Source organism: Symphalangus syndactylus, chromosome 18, assembly GCF_028878055.3.
Source record: "Symphalangus syndactylus isolate Jambi chromosome 18, NHGRI_mSymSyn1-v2.1_pri, whole genome shotgun sequence".
NCBI classification, from domain to species: Eukaryota; Metazoa; Chordata; class Mammalia; order Primates; family Hylobatidae; genus Symphalangus; species Symphalangus syndactylus.
In genome coordinates this window covers 106,807,228-106,819,718 of record NC_072440.2, presented here as the reverse complement: position 1 = coordinate 106,819,718, position 12,491 = coordinate 106,807,228, and positions in this window count along the sequence as shown.

Below are 12,491 nucleotides of genomic sequence, written 5' to 3'. Positions count from 1 at the left end.
CTGGTGTCGAACTCCCGACCTCAGGTGATTTGCCCGCCTCGGCCTCCCAAAGTGCTGGAATTATAGGCGTGAGCTGCTGTGCCAGGCCCAATCCATGGATTTCTCTCCTGTATGTTTCTATCCATAGCCACTGTCTCTCACTACTTTGGTTTTTCTCTATTGGTCTCACTTTGTTCTGAGAAATAAAAATAAAATAGTTTCCAAAGGGCAGTATTATCCCTCCAAGTAGCATCTCGTATTTCATCTTCTTTTTATTTCAAAACCTCTGGACACACTTTCTCATTGTCTTTAAGCACCTTTCCTTTATTTATTTTTATTTTTTCTAATATCTCATTGGCCAGGATCTTGGTGCTAGAGATGTACTAGTGTAGTCTTTTATTCTGAGTAGCAATGAGCTCAGCTTTTCCTGAGGAAGAAGGGGAAATTAGACATTAGGAAGCAACCAGATATTTCTGTCATACTCTTCAACCGCTGATGATATCTCCTCTGTCTCCAGACCTATGACACATTTTCCTCTTCTCTCTTTCGGGGACGTAGTTTAATAGTAGACACACTAAATAGACAGAATATATACACTAAATATATAAAAGTTTTCTGCAAGGCAGAAAACTAAAATGTATTAAACACAAGTTCTAAGTGCTATGAAAACACAGAAAGACCAGTGAGTTCTGATGCACGCCTGGGTAGGCTGGGATGAAGAGACTATCCATCCATATCATCTTGACTTGGCTCTTCCAGAACAAAACACAGAGAGCAAATGATAACTGTGTGGCATCCTGTGAGTAAGTGGACAAGGTCCTTCATGACCAGAGGCACCGAGCACAGGAACTCTGGCTTCACCAAGGCCTGATGGTGCTGAGGTCTTAACAAATCTGCAGCCCATACAGTACAATGTTTAGAAAACTACTCTAAACTTCCCCTAACGTAACACAACAAAACCTCCCAGGTTAAGAAGGAGGTTCTCCTGTTAAGGACTTGGAAGCGGTCCATCTGTTTTCAGACTGGGAATTAATTCTGACTAAGAAGTCTCCTCTTATGACATCCAGAAGGACAGAGACACATATAACAGCAGCTTACGATTTGAGGGGACAAAATTTTAAATCATTATTATCATTTTAGACATGATGACTGAAGATACATGCAGTTAGTCAGGAATCCTACAATTACCCAGTACGACGTATGATCTGAGGACTGGAGATCATAAATAAGTTGACCAAGACAAAAGCTTTGTGATGGAGTAAGCATTGAAACTCAGATGCTCTGGTGTTAAGTGGATGTTTTTCTACTCTGTCACTAGGCTAGGTGCATGAAACGGCTGGGTGTGTGGGCTCTCAGATGGCATTTTTGGTCCCACCTCTACCAGAAGGCAAATCCAGAAATGCAGCAAGGATCAGATCTTGCAGGCCGTGTAATGACATTGGCTTTAGCTGTGGCTGCTGTCTTGAGAGAAGCCTGTAAGCAGGGTGAGGGTATGGAGGGAGATCAGTTAAGAGGCCAAAAAATAATCCAGGAGAAAGATGATACTGCCTTGAACAATGGAGATACAATGGAATTTTAAGAAATTATCAGACTCGAGGTATATTTGAAGGTAGAACCAGCGGAATTTTCTGAATGAATGGATATATGGTAACAGAAAAAAAAAAGACAGCAAGGGTAATCCAAGGTTCTTGGCCTGAACAACTGCAGAGTTGTTGTTTTTTACTGAGAATGGACAATTGTGAAGGAAAAAAAACAGTTTTGGATGTGTCATCTCTAAGATTCCTAATAGAGCAAAAATGGAAAGATACAGTTAGAAATTGTATATACCAGCCTTGAGGTCAGGAAAGAAGTCTGACCTAGAGATGTGAAATTGAGTCATCACAACATGAAAGGTATTTATTTATTTATTATTATTATTATTATTATTAGTTTTTGATGGAATCTTTCTCTGTCACCAGGCTGGAGTGCAGTGGTGTGATCTTGGCTCACTGCAACCTCCGACTCCTGGGTTCAAGCCATTCTCCTTCCTCAGCCTCTCGAGTAGCTGGGATTACAGGCGCATGCCACCACACCTGGCTAATTTTTGTCTTTTTAGTAGAGCCAGGGTTTCACCATGTTGGCCAGGATGGTCTTGATTTCCTGACCTCATGATCCTCCTGCCTCAGCCTCCCAGAATGCTGGGATTACAGGTGTAAGCCACCGCACCTGGCCACAACATGGAAGATACTTAAATATTTAAGGCTCAATGAGATTTTCTAGAGATAAATGTAGAAAGAAGCAAGGGAAAAATCTAAGGCCCAACTCCTATCTTTTTAGACAGTTAGATGTAGAGGAAGATCATGAGAAGTGGGCATGGTAAACTGGGGAGATATGGCTAGTGACCACAAGGAAAACCAGAAGTGTGGGGTGTTCAGAAAGACAGGGGAAGAAAGCGTCTCAGACAGGAGCAAACAACAGACTGTGTTGAAGGCTGCTGGGAGATCAAATAAGATAAAGATGGGAAAATGGCCACCAGATTTAGCAATAAAGAGGACATTGATGACTTCAAGAAAAACTACTTCCTTAGAGTGGTAAGAACAGGAGCCTGATTTCAGAGATGTAAGATGGAATGGAATGAGGGGCAGTGCACACAGAGGTGTAAACAGAAAGTGAAGGTTTTGGTGTTAAAAGTGAAGGAAGAAATGAAGTTGTAGCTGGAAGGGATGTGGAGTCAAGGTATAAAGAGATAAATGTTTCTTTTTTTAGATAAGAGAAATTACAGCATCATAATAGGAGAGAGAAAAATTGATGATTTTGTAAAAATATAGTGATGCCTATGATTAGACCAAAAGAGAAGGGATCTAATTCTGAAGAAGAGAGCCCTAGACAGGAACATGGGGAAGTCATTTATAAGAGTAGGAGCTAAGGCAATTATGTGGTTTCATTGATGTGTATTGTAAGGATAGGAAATTCTCCTCTGATTGCTTCTATTTTTCTCAAGGATATAGAAGGCAAGGCCATTAGCTGAGATTGAGGATAAAGGAGGTGGTACTGGTGGTTTGATGTGAAGGAGAAATAAGCTACTTATCCAGGAAAAGCAAAAATTAAGGAATCAGAAATATGCAAGGGTTGCTAGACAGCACTGACAGCCTCAACCTGATGGTCATAATGGTTTTTTAATTTTTGAGACAGAGTCTCCTTCTGTCACCCAGGCTGGAGTACAGTGGCTCCATCAGGGCTCACTGCAGCTTCAATCTCCTGTGCTCAAGCAATTCTCCCATCTCTACCTGCCAGATGATTTGGGATTACAGTTGTGTGCTATTATGCCCATATTATGTCCAGATTTTTTTTTTTTTTTTTTTTTTTTGTATAGACAGAGTCTCACTATGTTGCCCGGGCTGGCCTTGAACTCCTGAGCTCAAGTGATCTGTCCACCTCAATTTCTTAAAACGCTGGGGCTACAGGTGTGAGCCACTATGCCCAGCCCATACATTTAGAAAGATCAGTCAGTATGCTTATGAGTTTCTCTACATCCATGTTGAGCTTCCTGAGTATAAAGATAGAACAGGCAGAAACTTAGACTAGAATTTTCATGAGCACATCGGATGGCAAGAGAGAAGCAAGAGAGGGCTTATGTTGACTATAGACTCTAATATGGAATCGGGAGGAAGTGAGAACCAGAGGAAGATAAGGGTCAGATAAAATGCAGTAGGAACGGTTGACGGTCTATTCTGTTCATGTTAAATAACAGTTGGATTACAGGAACTTGAGTAAGTGTGCAGAAGATATAGGAAATTATGGGCATAGAGTGGAATGCTTGAAACTGTGATTATGGAGGGACATAGTCAATGGTAATGACAAGTCCCAAAATGTGACCTTGAGAATGGAGTCTGAAGTGGGAGGGAGTGCAAGATAATTGGAGCAGAGGAGACCAAAGAACTTAGACAGGGTATTGAAAAGGTCATCTCTGTAGTCAGTGCAGTTTCCAAGAATTATGGCAGAAGTAGTCCTGGAGGGAGGAGCAGGCAGCCAGGAGCCACGACTAGGAAAAGAGAATCTTCTGAGTGTTGATAGATACTGCAAAAAGCAGAGGTAGTGGTGGTGGGTGTAATCTGACAGCATAAGCATCAGAGGTGGAAGGGGTTAGAGTGGAGAACCGGATACTCTGGAAATGGCAGTAAAAAGCAATGAGTACATTGATCTCACCCCAAGGTCCAGCTGTGCGAAGATGTTGGAGAGAAAACAACCACTTTGAGATGACTGTGGGGGTTGGGGGAAGGTAGTTTTAGCCAAAGCTTGAAAACAATATTCAAGGGAGAATTTGAAAGTGTGGATATTCTGTTCATGATAGACTTTAGTCTCAGGAGGTAGAGAAGGAATAAGGGAAGGATTTGATTGCTGAGGAAGCAAGAGGGATGAAGTCACTTTAGAGGTGCACAGAGCTGTACAGCCCATGTATCTTGGCGTAATGTTCATTTTTTTTTATTTTTTTTTTGAGACAGAGTCACGCTCTGTCACCCAGGATGGAGTGCAGTGATGCCATCTTGGCTCATTGCAACCTCTGCCTCCTGGGTTCAAGCCATTCTTCTGCCTCAGCCTCTCAAGTAGCAGGGACTACAGGCGCAGGCCACCACAGCCAGCTAACTTTTGTGTTTTTAGTAGAGACAGAGTTTCACCATATTGGCCAGGCTGATCTTCAACTCCTGACCTTGTGATTCACCTACCTCAGCCTCCCAAAGTGCTGGGATTACAGGCGTTAGCCACGGCGCCTGGCCTTATGTTCATTTTTTACTTTTAGAGGTAACTAATATAAATAGATGAAGGGTACAGTGGGATTAGTCCTGATGGTATCTGAGACTTGCAATCTTTCCTGCTCTGGTGATACGGAAGTAGAGAGGAAGACAGTGTTACCTGAAACAGACCAATCTCTAGGGCCCAACACTCTCTCTTGACAATGGAGTTTTTTTTTAATTTATTATTTTTTTTTTATTATTTATTTTTTTTGAGATGGAGTCTCGCTCTGTCGCCCAGGCTGGAGTGCAGTGGCGCAATCTCGGCTCACTGCAAGCTCCACCTCCCGGGTTCACGCCATTCTCCTGCTTCAGCCTCCTGAGCAGCTGGGACTACAGGCGCCCGCTACCACGCCCGGCTAATTTTTTGTATTTTTTAGTAGAGACGGGGTTTCACCGTGTTAGCCAGGATGGTCTCAATCTCCCGATCTCATGATCCGCCTGCCTTGGCCTCCCAAAGTGCTGAGATTACAGGCGTGAGTCACTGTACCCGGCTGACAATGGAGGTTTTAAATCACAGGGTTAGCAGAGAACATAGAGAGTGAAAAACATCCATTGATTACTGAAAATGAAAATATTGAAACCAAAATAAGTGCTACTCAGCTCAAAGAGTAAGTATCCCGCTACCAAAGAGGAAAAGAAAAAGATGCTTAAAAATAAGCAAAAAAAATTAGACGGTATATTACCCATGAGATGAGAACTAGATGCAGGTGAGCACTAAAAATCTCTGCTATTGTAGATATATAGAAAATGTAAAGAATCGGCCAGGCGTGGTGGCTCATGCCTATAATCCTAGCACTTTGGGAGGCCAAGGTGGGTGGATCTCCTGAGGTCAGGAGTTTGAGACCAGCCTGGCCAACATGGTGAAATGCTGTTTCTACTAAAAATACAAAAATTAGCCAGGTATGGTGGCTTGTGCCTGTAATCCCAGCTACTCATGAGGCTGAGGCAGGAGAATAGCTTGAACCTGGGAGTCGGAGGTTGTGGTGAGCCGAGATTGTGCCATTGCACTCCAGCCTGGGCAACAAGAGAGAAACTCCATCTCAAAAAAAAAAAAAAAAAAAAAAAGAGGACAGTAGGAAAAATAATAATAATAACCAAAGTTAATATTATCGAAAAAACAAAAATACAAAAAGTAAGTTTAAATGTTTATAAATTCTTTATTCCTTATTAAGAATAATAAAACAGATGAATTCCTTTTGTCTGAGTAGGAAAAAAAGAGCAAAAGGAGAAAGAGATTAGGAATAGCAAAGGAAACATATGTAAGTCCTAGAATAGATTAATAGAATTGTAAGAAAACACAGCACACAACCCTATTGCAATAAACATGTAACTCTAGAGAAAAGGTATACATTTCTAGGAAAACATAAATTAACAAAACTGAATTAAGAAGCGGAAATTTGAACACACCAATTGTCATAGAAAGATTGGGAAGATAATAAAAATATGCATTGACAAGGTCATCATAGAAATTAAGCCACGTGTGGCCGGGCGCGGTGGCTCACGCTTGTAATCCCAGCACTTTGGGAGGCCGAGGCGGGCGGATCACGAGGTCAGGAGATCGAGACCATGGTGAAACCCTGTCTCTACTAAATGTATAAAAAAAAAAATAAGCCGGGCGCGGTGGCGGGCGCCTGTAGTCCCAGCTACTCGGAGAGGCTGAGGCAGGAGAATGGCGTGAACCCGGGAGGCGGAGCTTGCAGTGAGCCGAGACTGCGCCACTGCACTCCAGCCTGGGCGACAGAGCAAGACTCCGTCTCAAAAAAAAAAAAAAAAGAAATTAAGCCACGTGTATGTATATCATTAGAGAGTTTCGGGAATAGTAGTGATGTGATCTAACCCATTTCAAAAGGTGTTATGAGGGAAGACACTGCAGAAGAACAAGATAAAGAGCAGGTAGATTGGTTAAGAGGTGACTTTATGACTGCAGACACTGCAGAAGAACAAGATAAAGAGCAGGTAGATTGGTTAAGAGGTGACTTTATGACTGCAGACTAGATGGTGTGGGGGTCCTGCCAGGAGAAGGGAGGCGGTGAGATGTGCTCAGGTTTTGCAGATAGACTGATTGAAGGTGCAGGAATGGAAGAGGGTCTAGGTTTTGGGCTACAGCAAAAGGAAGAATAGCATTATTATCATCTGTGTTGTTTGCTAGGACTGCCATGACAAAGTCCTGCCTACTGGGCAGCTTAAACAGCAGAAATTTATTGCTTTGCACTTCTGGAGGTGGAAAGCCAGAAACCAAGGTGTCAGCAGTGTTGACTATTTCTGACGAGGGAGTGGGACTCTGTTCCATCCTTCTCTAGCTCCTGGTTGTTTTCTGGCAATCTCTGGCATTCCCCGGCTTATAGAAGTATCACCCGGATCTCTACCTTCACCGTCTCATGGTAGCTCTCTTTTTGCATGCCTCTGCATCCAAGTTTCCCCTTTTAATAAGGTCATCTGTCATATTGGATTAGGAGCCACCCTACTCCTGTATGACTTTATTTTGACTTAAGTAATTATGTCTGCAACAACCCTATATTCACTCTGAGGGACTAGAGATTAGCACTTTCATGTATGAATGTTTGGAGAGGACATAATTCAACTCATAACAAACACCATTTACAGGCCTGAGAAAAACGCCGGAGCAGCGGGTTCGGGCGCATGCCTGCTTGAGTTCTAGATGGAGACATAAGGTGGGCAGTGGAGTTCGAAGCAGACGTGTAGCTAGAAATATGAATTCAGCTGTTCAATATACTTGTATTGAAAGTCATGATCTGGGACTATTAACTCTGAAGGGGTTATTTATAGAAAAGGGAAGAGATCTGAAAACCAAGCTTTAGGGCTCTCCAACATCGAGAAATATTTCTTATTTCTAAATCCATACACTTATTTCTAAGATCCAACGCTTGCACTTCAGGACACTTGCTCTTTCCTCTGCCCAGACCCCTCTTTCTGCAGTCACCTGCATCACCAGATGTCCCTCCAGCCCCCAGATATCTGCATCACTGGATGCATCTCTTCCTTCAAGCACTTGCTTCATGGCCCGTCTATGGTGACACACACAGCAGCTCTTGCCCTCTGTCCTCCCTCCGTCTCTTGCCTTGCGTTTATTTGTGTTTCCTTCCTTGCCTGCCACGCTGCAGCCTGACTGGTCATTTCTTCCTACCCCACAGGAAGCTCAGCTCCACGAGGCAAGAAAGGCTCCTTGCTTTGCTCACTGCTGCATTCCCACAGTCAGGGTCCTTGCTGGGCATGCAGTAGTGCTCGATGCATTTTTGTTGAAAGAATGAATGAACAGTTAGGGACTGCTAAAGCTCGCTTCCCTCTGCTTGCTTCAGGGTTTGTGTGCTAACATAAATCATCCCCATCCAGGGCCTAACCCAAGAGTGTACCAGTCCCTTCAAACTGCCGTCATTTTAAGCTCTCCTTGCTACTATTTCTGGCAGTCTCTGAGGAGAAGTCAAATGCTGAACAGTCTGGAAATCAAGCCTGCTCTGTGATTGCTTCCAGCACAGCAGCACGGCCCCCAGAGAACTCCTGACACCGGCAATAAAGAGCGGCCGACCTCAGAGTAGCTGTGACTCATGCTTCCAAATGGAAGGTGCTTTATGTGCTGCAAAGGCAGCTTTTATGAATATGATCTATTAGAGCTCATTAACCATTCTGAAACATTCTTTACGTTAAAAGTCAGCAGAGTTTTCAAAGCCATTTCTTTAATTATTTTATCATGTTTGTTGCAGCACGAATCGTAAAATTTGGACTTTTGCAGTGATCTGGCCATGTTTATATTTAGTTAACTACATTTCCGAAACAAAGAAAGAATAGTGAAAATAGGAACATTTTGGCTTCTGGAAGTTGTAGGATAATTTTATAAAGGTGATTATTCACAATCCACCTTAGCAGAACATTGTCTGTTGTGATTTTTCAAGTTAGTTTGATTTTCTTCCCTGGTTTGTTTTGTTTTCGTTTTTGTTGTTATTGTTTTTGTTTGATGTATCCAGCATTTGATGGTGTCCCAGTGGATCGTGCCATCCAGATATCTTTTTTTTTTTTTTCCTTTAAAGGTAGTGGATTGTTGGCACTGAAAACAAACTATGATTTTTGCTATGGTTGTTGTTTTAATGTTGTATGTTAATGAAAACAGGCTTTGACTTACCATTCTTGAAAAGGGGAGAGAGACGAGGCGATTTGATGAGGAAGCAGCTGAGATTTCTCTCACTGAGGCTTTGTGAGCCGTCGTCACAGTGTGAAGGTGACAGTCTCAATCTCAATTGCACAGGGGCCAACTCATTACTGCTCACTTAGAGCAGCTGCTGGTCTCAGTTCGAGCAGCGAGGGAGGCTGCCAATGCTCCTGAGTGATAGCAGCCAGCAGGCTCAGCCACGGTACAGTCTCATGGAAACCTCGCTGCCTCCTGGACAGTCCTGTTTCATGACCCTAATCAGGAAAGGTGAAGCTCCCAAGTCTGTTCTTTCGTGGCTAGAGTGGCTCCTGAAGACCCCAGCTTCACACCATCTCATTAGTTTCCGTCTTTTTCCCAAAATAAACAACTGGGGAGCCGAGCTTCCGTTATTTACATTTAAGGCAGCATAAGAAATCAGGCTGAAATGTCAGCAACAAAAAGGAAAGAGGACCACAAAGTGGATTAATATTTATTATCTTGGTGGGGTATGGTGGCTTATACCTGTAATCCCAGCATTTTGGGAGGCCGAGGCGGGTAAATCACCTGAGGTCAGGAGTTCGAGACCAGCCTGGCCAACATGGTGAAACCTCGTCTCTACTAAAAATACAAAAATTAGCCGGGATTACAAAGCATGCCTGTAATCCCAGCTAGTTGGGAGGCTGAGACAGGAGAATTGCTTGAACCCGAGAAGCGGAGGTTGCAGTGAGCTGAGATCACACCACAGCACTCCAGCCTAGGCAACAGAGTGAGACTGCATCTCAAAAAAAAAAAAAAAGAAATCTATGTATCTATATCTATAGTATATACAGATACACTATGATTTTATATAATCATAATATATAGATATAGATAGATAAATGATCTTTATTTTTATGTCATCAGCATATCATTAAAAGTCATTCATAATAGTAGGTAATTTGCCTTCATTCATACCTGAAAACAACAGGGCCAGTAGCCGGAGCTGACGCAGTTCTTAAATATTCACTCAACTCATTTCTGTCCACCAATGGCCCTGATTAAATCCAATACATCACATGTATAATAATTAATAAAATATGCATATTACATCACCAAAATTAGTACTTAATATTAAATACGCAGGCAGCTGTCTTGACTTTTGACTTTGGCAAGATAATTACTAATATCTTAGTCTAATTTCACAGATATATTTCTTTGGCCTCCATTAAATGCCAAATAGTAAATTCTAATTTAAAGTAGACATAAAGCTTTGATGTATAGAACATGAGTTTTATGGCATGAAATATAAAATTAGCATGACAAATTCTGATACCTAGGAGTTCTTAAATCTAAAGTGCTTTTCTTTTTAAATGAAAGGAACCATCCGTATGGAATGAAAGGAAAGGAAGCATCAGTATAGTCAGAGAATTGATAAGACAGATATTCACTGAATGCTCCCCACTACCAAAGTTAACCAAAGTTATTCTCTATTTTGTATTTATTCCAGGCCAGTTGAGACAGTTTCTTTGCTCTATTCCTGGAGAAGAACCATTAATTATAGCACTTTTTACTTGTTGAGATGGAAAAAAAAAATCTTTATAACTCGGGCCTAAGCAAAACCAGAATCAGCAGCTTAAGAAATAAGAGAAAATAGGGAGTATGTCCAAAAATACATACTGATAATTACATTGTTTCCATAACTTTGGTAAGACAGCAAGATTTTCATCGAAAGAAACCACAAGATTTCTCAAATCTTTACAGAGATCCAAGTTTATGTAACAGAGAAAAGAGAGAAGTAGGAAGGGAAAATAGAAGGGAGACGTTTTTATGTATCCAAGAGGAGCCTTGAAATTTTAGCTGATCAATTAATTGGAATATGCTAACAGTGGGATGCTGATTAATTTAACATTCTGCATGATCAGGAAATGAATCAAAACTTTATGGATGAAGGCCAGGTGAGGTTGCTCATGCCTGTAATCCCAGCACTTTGGGACGCCAAGGCAGGCGGATCACTTGAGCTCAGGAGGTCGAGACCAGCCTGGCCAACATGGTGAAGCCCCATCTCTACTAAAAACACAAAAGTTAGCCAGGCGTGGTGGTTTGCGTCTATAATCCCAGCTGTTCAGGAGGCTGTGGCAGGAGAATCACTTGAACCCAGGAGGTGGAGGTTGCAGTGAGCCAAGATTGTTCCACTGCACTCCAGCCTGGGTGACAGAGCAAAATTCCAATTCAAAAAAAAAAAAACAACTTTATATATTGATGTAAAATTTTTTGACAATAGTCATTGATGTACTTTCCCTGTTAACTAAGAGTACAGATTCTGAACGTCACCAGACATTTCTCCAAAGACTGAAGGTTATGTGGAGCCTAAGGTTTCCCACTCTTACCCTCGGAAGTCATCATCCAAGACTAGATATTCATGGTAGAAAGTGTATGGGACTAAATGAAATAACTTTGTTGTTGGATCTAATCCCACACACACAAATAATACATGTTTCTCTTTAAAAAATCTAAAACAAACATTTCAGTAATAAAATAAAACCATCCAAACATTTTGTCACCTGAGTTAATCAATATAAATAACTGGGTGCATACCTGAATACAATTTTTAGCCTTCTTGCCAGTACATACTGGCTCGCGATCCCAATTTTTTAAGTCCAAATTATGTTTTCATGTTTTTCTTGCTCCTACAATTGTTTGTTTTTATTTGTGGTTACTGTTGCTTTTAATTAGTTGCTACATGATCTTGTGTTTTGGATTTTGGTTTTTGCCCCATTTACTTTGAGGAAATAATCTGTTTTTATTTATACTAGTGAAAAACCAACATTAAGCAAAGGAATATTTATTTGTTTTATAAAAGCAAATCATATTAGGATATCTACACATCTCCCACTTCATAGCCCAAGTTTGGCAGTTAAGTTTTTGAATCTTTTTCCTAGTCTACTGCAGGTATTTTGCAGAACTATACTTTATGAGGGATTTGATTTCAAACATCACAGAAAAGATAAAAAGCATTTATAGTCAAAATTACCCTTGAAAATTCCTAAGAAGACACACTACTGAAGGCTTTGTGATAAAGCCTTTCGATAAGATTAACGAGTTCAGCTTTTGGTATGAAATGTTGAAAAAAATAGCTGTGTCTGTGGTTCAGTATCAGATAAAGTAAATGGCCTGCTATTAGGAACCCCAGTGTAACAAAGTGGAGATCTGTAAGCCCTTGAACCACAATGCAGAGAGTTGCTCCCACTCTGGGAAGTGTGTGGGACGTGAACCCCTCTAAGGGGACACAGAGGTGCCTTTCATCTCATGGTTGCTAGGACATATGCCTTGGGTGCCACGGCAGGCTAAATTAATGGCACTGTTTAAGTTCTGCTCCATCACTTTCTTAGGGGGCCCAAGCATATATAGCTGCATCCAATTAATGCACACTTAGGTGGCATTCACCTTACTGTGGTTTTCCTTCATGAAGGAGAATACTGACATATTTAGAAAACATAATAACTGTTTATTTGAATTTAATTTCATTTATTTTTAACCTTATCGCCTGGTCTTATACCAAAGCCTTCCCATATATGGGTTATTTATTCCAATTATGTCCTCATATAACTTCCAGGGAAGAA